General features: G+C 35.8%; 1 long non-coding RNA gene across 1 annotated transcript in view; it reads right to left on the reverse strand.

Moving 5' to 3' along the window:
• Positions 1–419: 419 nt before the first annotated feature.
• Positions 420–11069, reverse strand: part of LOC116095004 — a 221925-nt gene continuing 211275 nt past the window's right edge. The window contains exon 4 of the long non-coding RNA XR_004120395.1: positions 420–920. This is a non-coding gene — a long non-coding RNA (uncharacterized LOC116095004). The remainder of the gene's footprint in view (positions 921–11069) is intronic.

An 11069-nucleotide genomic window follows, 5' to 3' on the forward strand; every position in this document is an offset into this window, starting at 1 on the left:
GGATAAATACAGAAGGAGGTAGGAGAAAGGTAAAGAGGAATAGCAGGGGGGGGGCTACAAATAATTTGACAGGGGAAATGGGAAAGGGGACTCCCTAAGAGAAGAGTGGGAAGGTAAACACAGGAGGAGGTCATGCTTACAATAACATATAAAGAGTTGAAAAAGTCACAAGAAATCATATTGTCAGCTCTAGGTAGAAAGAAATAGAAGAAAGGAAGGAAGAAAGAAAGAAAGGAAGGAAGAAGTGAAGGAAGGAAAAAATATCAAATTCCGTAATACATTTAATTTAGTAAATACATACACATAGTTTTTATCTTTTTCTCATCTAGACTCACAGTGCTCACCCAAGGACCAAACACTACCTAACAAACACTAATATATCAGTCTTGTAAGCCTTCTTTGGGTTGTTGGCCAGGGATATCTAAGAGACTCCCCCAAAATGCAGCTTAATGATTTTGTTTTTGCTTCCCCTTGTGAGTGGAAGTCTCTCCTGCTGAAGACACCATGCCCTTCAGTAACAAGGTCCAGAGGCCCTTGAACTGGAACTGACCTGAATGACCCCTTCCTGAGGATTCTTTCAAGGCTAGAGAATATGGCACACACCCTTTCAAAAGGAGGAGGCAATAAAGAATCACATTCAGCTCTGCTTCTTATAAAACATATCAGAGAGTCAAGATGAGGAGTACGCCGTGTTTGCTGTCTGATTTTATGTATCTGCTATACTCTTTAAGTGATGTGCATACATTAGGAGTATACATGAGGACATTTATGAAAGATATTGACATTTGTATAGATCAATAGAGAATAGTCATGCTCACCAGTGTAGCCAGGAATCACCTCTTGGAGTCTATGTAGCACAAGATGGGTTAAGGGAATGCAATGTAGTTTGGCTTCTTGATCTTAAGTCCTTGATTCTGGGTCTAAAAGAATTTCCAGTTTTCACTGTGGGTACTAGCTATTGAGCCTTAAGTTTCAGAACAAATATTACTCTATACATGTCTCTACTACACATGCCTGCAGATATAGAGTGAACTGCATTGGTACAAGCATAGTGTGAAGCTTCCCAGACTCCTTTATAACATGGGCAAATTATCCGAATAAGGCGCATTTTACTAAAGTCAGTATATGTACTTTTGGTTCTCTTGCTCTGAAGAACCCTAACTAATGCTCTAATTAAAAAGATGCAGGTCAAAATAATCGTGTCCCTTTCCTGAAGCTGAAATAAGGCCAATGTGAATAAAGTTACAATTAAATTAAAATTAAAGAATGAGAATTGAGACAACATAAGAGTTCTAATTTGTTTTCTATTTATCTAAGTATTGCTAACAATGAAATTGCCTTATAAGTTAATATACATTGTTAACCGTCAGATCTTATTTCAGTAATGAATTGCATGTGTCAAGTAAACTAAATAAAGTCCAATGTCCTCCTTTATCTACTGGGAGGACAGCGATGTCACTACTAAGCACAGAGGTACTGTATGCCAGCTATTCCTGTTTCAGGTTCAAACTCTTGCAGCATCCCTGGCTACTAAATCTTTGCTTAATGAGTTTACCCAAAAGTACTGGTGTATTTGGTTAATGTTAGCATATTACAAACAACTGAATCCACCCTGTCATTTTAACAGTGGGTTATTAATCACTAATGTAGTTCATGTTGTGTAAACTTTACAAATATCCACAGGTATATGTGTATGTCTAGAATATGTAGTTAATGAATTAACCAATACTATTCTTTCACACCTTGGAAAGGTTTAATTTACTATATATTTGAAAGCTTGCTTTATTTGATTGAATACTATAGATAAGTGATATTCCTGAGAATTTTTAAAAGAACCTTTAATATCCATTCAACAATAGAGAATCATGAGAACAGATATGCTTAGGATGTCTTCTTTGGGAATTATAAAAGTAAATTAAGAATTACTTATATCTACTAATATTTACATTGGGTTACTAAATCTACTTTCTTATAATTTTAATATTTTTAGCACAAAGCAAAACAACTCAATAAAATTATATGCAGCTATGCAATTATTGTATAAGCTATACATCTCTAAAAAACAATTTGATTCAGATAATGATCTATTTAAAAACAAAAGATTAACATAGCACATGGAGGATGCTATGAACTGATTGCTTTTTGAAAATTCAACAGACTTTTAGTTAATCTTTTCCTAATTGGTCACATTTATCTCAGGTTCCCATGACTTTGGACATAGACAATAAAGGCAAGCTCTATGAGAACACTGAAGGCAGGCTCTACCAGAACATCAAAGGCAGGCTCTACCAGAACACCAAAGGCAGGCTCGATGAGAACACCAAAGGCAGGCTCTATGAGAACACTGAAGGCAGGCTCTACCAGAACACCAAAGGCAGGCTCTATGAGAACACTGAAGGCAGGCTCTACCAGAACATCAAAGGCAGGCTCTACCAGAACACCGAAGGCAGGCTCTATGAGAACAGGGATCCATGAACTGGGATGATAGAGGGGATGGCTCTCTTTTCAGGATGATATTAATATTTGTTTATTTTTTATTATTTTAATGATTTTATTTTTTTCAGATTTGAGTGCATGCGTGTTTTTCCCATCTGTAAGTCTGTCCACCATGTGCATGTAGTACCTGAAGCCTGAAGAGAGTATCGGATCTCTTGAGGCTGTGGTTGTAAGTTACACGTGGTCTGTAGAAAGAGCAGCCAGTGTTCTTAACCATTGAGCCATCTCCCCAGCCCCAGACAATGCCAATGTTAATATACTTAATTTTCTAAAGTTAGAGGTACAAGATTTGTTGACTAATTGGTTTTCATGAATTAAAGTTTTCTTAGAGCAATCTATATTTTAAAATATGCAACTACACATGTGAGAACAGTGCTCTTTTGTAAATTTACCCTCTAGGAATATTACAGCCAAATGTTCCAGTGAAGAGAATAGCACTTATTTAAGAAGAATTTGAGCTGACAAAAATCCTTCGAATGGAACATTTTAATTAAGGTCTTGCAATGAGACAAACTAAAAGATCCAATTTCTTTGTTTTATTTTGTAAAATAATTTGCATTTTGTGTTTAAATATAGAAAGTAAGTCTAAAAGGAGGAAGGACAAACCTGATTTTTTAGTTATATGAATTTTGAGAGCAGGAAATTTTTACAAAACTATTAATCTGCATTTAAACTACATTAACTGTTTTCATATCTCAGCAGTTTTGACAGAAATGCTTTCTATAGTACATCCAATAGAACAACTGATTGAAGAGAGGGACAGAGGGGCTGGCTCAGTGTCATTTTCTGGTTTTCATTCTTTATGTTTTGTTCCTTTTTATCTATGAAAATTATATACCTTCCTTCTACAGCAGATCAAGATAAAAGCTAAGTATGATGAAGAATAGGAACACAAACTTGAACAACCAGGAGAAAAGAAAAGCAAACAAAGATTCTATACTTCCATCCCCAAAGCAGATTCTCTCCCCAGACCATCAATGTCTCCATGAAGGATTTGGGAAATGTATTTTTCTGAGAACTAGTTACCCATTTCAGACCTCCTGACTTGTGTACATTTGTGTTCCTATACTAGAGGTATACATATATACACATACATAAAGACCTCAACCACCACACATAACATATGAAAAATCCTTCAAACCCAGCTTAGCTGCCTTCAATCCTCTGGGCAGCTTAGGTTGTTTGTTTGTATGTTTGTTTGTTTGTGTGTCAGTCTTCCCCTTCCCTGACTCAACCACCTTCTTCTAGCAGAGGTTACAAATATCTGTGTATCCAATTAGCTCTGGCTGACTGTAGATCTGGGCCAGAATATGATGGTTTATTTCACTAATTGGATAGTTCATTCTTAGCAGGTTTTCCTTAACCCCTGATTCACAGTTCTTTTGCTTAAGGGAAATGATCTGATATATTTTCACCAGGCAACACCCATATTTGAATAGAATTGCTCTTAGTAACTAGTCACTGTTCTTTTTCTTCTCTCCCCATTTTGAATTCCTCTGATCTCTAGTTCTCTCTCTCTCTCTCTCTCTCTCTCTCTCTCTCTCTCTCTCTCTCTCTCTCTCTCTCTCTCCCTCCATCCCTCCCTGCCTCCCTCCCTTTATCCCTCCCTCTCCCCCTCTCCCTTCCCCCTCTCTCCTCTGTGTGTATATGGGTATATATGTTTCTATATTTGTATCTAAAATCAAATCAATCCATTATTTCTGCCATCTTAACCGGCATATTATTTGAATGTGAAACCTCTAGGCAATGGAAATTCCCTGGTCATATGAATATCATCTAATATTATCTTTGTCTCCATAATTGTACCATTTTTAACCCCAATTCCTGATCATATCTGCCAGTCCTTTCCAAGATACTTTTCAGTCTTACCAATCCTTAATATTTCATGTTAAACATGAAATGACTAGAACAGACCCAGTCAGAAGTAAAACTATTGATGATCCTTCTTCTTCATCTTGCCAATTAAGTCATGAACACACCAGTGTGTCTACACAATATCTCCCCTTCTTAGCTTCCCAGGATTTAACACAGAAGGCCTGAAAAGCATCACAAGTTCTTCCATAAGCTTTCAGAATCCTGGGGTAACTCAGAGCTCTGTGGAATTGCCTCTAACTCCTTCAGGCATAGCCACTAGAGTTTCATTTGCTCAGTCTGTTTGATAAGCTCACAAGGGAAAAACACGCTTTCATCACTTGGAGAGATGAGAAACCTCATAGCTTTAAATGTTGTAATTAAACTTTTCCAAATTTCCTTGAAAAGTAAAGACACATGTATGCCTTTCTTTGTAAGCACTATTAAATAAAAACATCAGCCTGTTAAGTACTGAGAAAAATAGCATATGCATTTATTCCTATGATACCACTGAAACTTAAGCCTTGTGTTATAATCCATATTTAAATAGATGAAGATACTGACTCCTAAACTAAAGGTGAACTATATTGTCAAATGGGATTAGTAAGTGAAAAATCTGAGATGCAAACCTATATATGTCTGATGCCAGATATTCAATGGCATTGCTATATTCCACCCAAATATTTAACTTTATGATTCCCAATCCATTTAAGTGGGTGAGGTCTTAGTCACCCACTTAGTAAAAGGGCCATGACACAGATGCTCCGGAGAGGTGCTCATTGGTCCCTGCTGCACCTTTGGAAACCAATGGCTATAGATGGATGCTGGGGTAATGGAGTCTTCAGTTTAGTACCCACTTGAGAGTTGATCAGGCTTTAGTGGATAGTTCCTCCCCCATGGCCATGTGTATGAATGTTGTGGACCTCAACGGGTCACAATCAAACAAAACGACATGAACATGAGAAAGAAGTTGAAGGAAGGAGAGGGGTTGACAGGGGTGAGAAAAAGACAAAACGAGCATTGGACAGGAGTAAACAGAATGTGTTGTTCATATATAAACATTGTCTAATAATTTAATTAATAGGAAAGAGGACCAGAAACTGGCAGTTGGCGGGAAACTTGAGAAGCAGAGTCATTCTGGAAAACTCCTAAGGATTGTATATGAGGAGGAGTAGGCCAGGGAGCCACCAATGTTACTTCCCAGGTGATTTACCTAAGATGCAGAAGACAAAAGGACCTACCACTGTTACCGGGTACTTGGGGAACAGAGGCAGTAGTAATCAAGATGTCTGTAAGCCTAGATTCATTCATCAGGAAAGAGGGAGCACTCTTAAAAATAATGCAAAATTACAAGTAAAAGTTAATCATGAAAATGAGTGTGAAGAGAACAGATGTCAGTTTTTTCAAAAGCCAACCTACTCCACGTATATTATAGTAACCCAAGGAATTCTATAGTACTCTGTCATCAGAAAATGCCATGGAACACCTTTCTAAATCACCTTTATCTACAGTTTGGGCTGAATATTCCTTAGTTCCTTTTGAATCATTTCACGACAGTGATTTTGAAATATTCACTACAGAAAGCAGAAAAAAATAGAAAGGTTTTCTGTACAATTGAAATTTGTGTTTTATCCACAGTATATAGGTTTTTATTTTGATTTTTACAACTCATACTGGAAAATGCCACCTAATATTCTGGGAATAATATGAAATTTAGAAAAAACCTTTATTTAGTTTCTGCCTTTTTTTCAGTATTAGGCACACTCTGTATTTAGCTTACCATTACACGTTTACACTCTGTATTTAGCTTACCATTACACTTTTACACTCTGTATTTAGTTTGCCATTACACTTTTACATACTTACAAGCACTGAAGTTTTATGAATTATAGTATTCACAATTACAATGAAGGTGAATCCAAATACATGGTTTGATTATATTATAATTGATCCATGACCTGACTCATTACAGGGAACAGGAATATTGGCTAGAAAAGATCGCACTTAATCTGTGATCTGACCTGACATGTTTTAAAGAAGTAAGTTCTCATCCCACGCAGTACAATCTTTATGACCCACACACTTCTTCTGTGAGACAGTTTAACCTGTGTTGATATCATGCTAAAATAACATGCATCTGTTTTGTGGTCATAGAAGGAATGCTAACAATTCTCTAAAAGGTGTGACTACATATCAGAATGTAGTAATAACATAAATATATGAAAATTAAAATTATATGATTATATATTTATGTATATGTATATATATGTGTGTATTGGATATATATATATACATATGTATGTATATATATATATATATATATATACACACACACACACACATATGTATACATCCAATAAGCCCAATTTAACTCTACTGCTACAAGAGATTAAAAAAAAAAAACCTAGATTGGTCCCAATCTCCCCAGCAACTCCCAACTGGAAGGAATTATACAAAGAAAAGGTTGAACAGGAAAGATACTTGTCTTAATTATTTTTGGATCACATATTTATGTTTTTCTAACTTAAAAAATGAAAGTAAAACCAGGACCCTTCAGAGGAGACTTGTAATTTAACCTTCACTAACTGCACAGTAAATCCATCCCTAAATTCTGTGTTATTCTACATAGCATAGGGGTATACAAGTTAGTGGATAAAAATCCAGAAAGAAAATGCAGTGTTTGTTTTTCTGGGTCTAAGTGGTCTCTCTCACCATAGTCTTTTCCAGATCCATTCCATAAAGTCACAAATTTTATGATTTCATTTTCTCTAATGCTGATTAGCATTCACCTGTATATTTGTACCATATTTTCATTGCCCATTCATTTATTGAAAGACATTTATTTTCCATTTCCTGGTTATTATGAACAGGGCAGCTATGAACGTTACTGGACAAGTGTCTCTGCAGTAGGAGGTCTACGTAGTCATTTGAGCATATGCCCTGAAGTGTACACATGGCCCATCTGATAGGTTTATTTTTAGGCTTTTTAAAGAATTCACAATACTTATATCCCAAAGACCTACACCAATTTGCACTCACTAACAGGATATGACTTCCTTGTTCTCCACAATCTTGCCAGCATTTGCTATCTGTTATTTGGTTCATCTTCAACATTCTGACTTTTAGGAGATGAAAAAATCCTCAATGTTCTTTTAATTTGTATTTCCCAGATTGCTAAGGTTGATGTCATATGTTGAGGTATTTCTTAGCTTTTTTTTACTGCTTCTACTGAGAACACTCTGTTTATATACCTCCCACAAATAACTGTAACTATAGTCCCTCTTCAAAGAAGCATCTCTGCTCTATAAATGGAGGCTATCAAAGAATACAACTGGACAAACACAGAGCTCAATGGATCATGGGAAGCCCAGCTCTAAAAGCCTATAGAGCAGCTGCTACATATGGCTCAGAGACCATACCAGCAGTCCAGAAAAATTGAAGAGTGCCAAAGCCTGCTGTAAAATAATCTCCTCTAAAAATGGCTGCATAAACAACAGCAGTATCACAGCACATGGTAGCAGGGGAGGGTGAATGGCCAATGGGATTCCACTTGTAGGCAAATAACTACAAGTAACTATTGACTGATGAGTAAGAAAATTAGCCCCTCCCAGGGTTCCCAGGGTTGAGTCTACTTACTGGTTGTACAGGCAGAGTAGTCAACATTCAAACCACATAACTACAAAACAACATAAATGAATATATATATATATATATATATATATATATATATATATATATATATTGTAGATGTATGTTTATGTGTGTATATGCATGTATGTGTGTGTGTAATAACTCTAATCAAAGAAAGGAAGTGATTTACATGAGACTTGGGATATGGTGTGGGTTCAAGGGAGAGTTTTTGGGAGGGGATGTAGAAATGGAAGGTAAGGGGTGAAAGTGATATAATTTTATCTAATTTAAAAATAATAAAAATAGTTATCAAAATAAATATCTAAAAATTTGATATTCATGAAAAAGTGAATGTGGAGACTGGAGTCATCTGAAATGACGAAGAGAGGTCCCAAGGGATAGGGGTCTCTGCTCACAGATTACAGCAAAAGCTAAGAGCCTTGTAAAACTCTTTGCTCCATCTTATAAACCAAGGCATTCCCCGAAGTTTGTATTATTGATCTGAATTTCTACATCTCAGTCTTCATCCAGTGAAACAACTTTAAAGTAGGTATCTTAGAGAACAATCTTTCCAGAGCTTCTTTAATGGAGCCTGAACTCCGTGCACAGACTTTGTGACATGCAGGCCACATGAAGTGATATCACAACTCACAGTGCGAATCAATCTATGTGAGCCTTATTAAACAACCTCTGTGTTCTTGGCATTTTAAAGGACATTGTTGGGTAAAGATGGATGAATACATGTACGGTTTGCATTCACTCAGAGCATGCAAGCTTGGACTGACAGCAAACAAGTGAATGACTAATCCCAAGCACCTTTCAGATGAAGGAAGACAAGGAAGTCTCTCCAAGACTAAAATGCAGCCTTGAAATTTTTTTTATTTTTTTTTTGTGTAATAAAGTGAGTGTGTAAAGAGATGATTTCATTATTGACAGTAAACACATACATATCATAATCTGAAAAGAAACATGTTTACTGATAATTCTATTTTAATAAGAATTGCACACTCAGCAGCTAGAAAGTAAGAGTGAAATGCTAATCAACCCCCCCACAAAATAATAATAATAATAATAATAATAATAATAATAATAATAATAATAAATACCTCTGTTCAATTATAACTTATTTTTAGCATTTAGCTTTGAAATTGCTTAGAGTTCTTTTCCATTTTGGTCCTTTATCTTTAGAGCTTGAAGTTCATTTATCATATGCTTCAAACTCTATTATTTTAGATAATAGTTGAGTCTACAATGTAGAAGAAGAGCCGTTGTTCTCAGGTATTAATATTTCACCATTAAGCTACGATCTAAGTAGAGCTCCTTGCATCCTGAGTGCATTTTGTCAGTTATTTACAAAGTGTATTATAAGTTTATACAAATAACACATGGTCACAATAAAAATGAAAAGAAATGGGATAAACTGATAAACTATGTTTATAGGAAGCTAAAAGCTACTCATAGAATTAAAGCCTTAAATGGATTACTCCACAGGGGATGATAAAATGTTTTAATCCTCTTTCACAAAGTATTTGTTTTCTATTTCATTATTGAGCACTCTCTTCAGTTTCTGCTTCAAAGTGTACTTGACAAAGATCACACCATATTTTCATTTGAAATATTTTAAGGGATAATTTTAACTAGTTTGTAAAAACAAACAGTTTAGTAACTCAAAGGCATTATTAAGATTGTGAGTGATTTTGATTTTATTATCATGTATAATCTTATTAATTCTTGTGTACAATAATTCTGTGACTCAATAGTTCCTTTTAGATATGATTGTCACCCAAATATTCCATATCACTTCCAACCAAAGAAACTTAAATAAAGAAACTGAAATCAGATTTAATATATCCCAATTTCTTCCTCTAATAATTTAGTATAAAAGCACAATAAAACAATATATTGTCACAATATTTTTCATTATCCATGATGGTTTTCTTCACAAATATAGGAATTTGGGGTGGGGGTTTCCTAGTATACAATTTGAAATCAAGTTATTGGGGAATATCAATCTGTGGCTAAGGCAGATGTCACTGCACTGCTAGCCGTGAGACTCTAGATATTTGCAGATCTTACTTAGAACAATGTGTTCCAAAGACGCAAAGACCTGCCAAGACTAGTGAGGAAATCAGACAGTACAAGATGAAATCAAGAATTTAATACAGAGTAGTTGAGAGCAAGTATTTGAATTTCAGGCATACTGTTGAGCACTACATGATCTTGGTGAATCCTCAGTTACTTCAGATTTAAAAGCTTGTCTACAGTCTCTCTTTACATGCTGACTTCACAACTCTCACGAATACATAGTCAAGGGCCAATATGTTGACTCAACAGATAAAGGTGCCATCCCAGAAGCCTTACAACCTGAGTTTGAGTTCTAGAACACTAATTGTGTAATGAGAGACAAAAAAGGTTTGGTTTGACTTAAGGCCCATTCTATAAGAGAACCCATGCACAACACTGCTTGGTTGACCTGAGAATAGATAGCCCAGGGACAGAAAACCAAAAATCAAATACTGCTGTGGCTGGTTTTTTGTTTGGTTGTTTGGTTTTGATTTTTTTTTTAAGTAGCAATAAAATGACTCCTGATTGCATTCTCAAAGATGCTATACTCATAGATTAATGCCTTGCTCAGCCATCATCCGAGAAGCTCCCCTCTGCAGCAGATGGCAATAAATAGAGAGACCCTGCAGAGAATTAGAAACCTTGGAATACTCAACAATAAATGGGATATCACCATCAAATCCCTCACCTTAGACCCTAAAGAGGAGGCCACCCTGTGTGAAAGCCAGAGGGTTTAGAGGACACCAAGAAAGCAAGGCCTTCAAAGATAAAAAGATTAAGACAGATATAAGCTCACAGAGACTGTGGCAACACGCACTGGGCCTGCATTGGATCTTGGAATTGAAAGGACTAGTGGATGCATGCCTTCATCCCTAACCCAAAAGCTATCTCCAACTGAAATTTACTTTCAATTGGAAAATTAGTTTCCTATAAAAAAGTCTCATTGTGAAACAACTATTATATACTTGTACCTGTTCCTATATCTATTCCTATACTCATACTTTAAGTATACCTCTCTCTCTCTCTCT

The sequence above is a fragment of the Mastomys coucha genome, unplaced genomic scaffold (assembly GCF_008632895.1).
Source record: "Mastomys coucha isolate ucsf_1 unplaced genomic scaffold, UCSF_Mcou_1 pScaffold17, whole genome shotgun sequence".
Classification (NCBI taxonomy): Eukaryota; Metazoa; Chordata; class Mammalia; order Rodentia; family Muridae; genus Mastomys; species Mastomys coucha.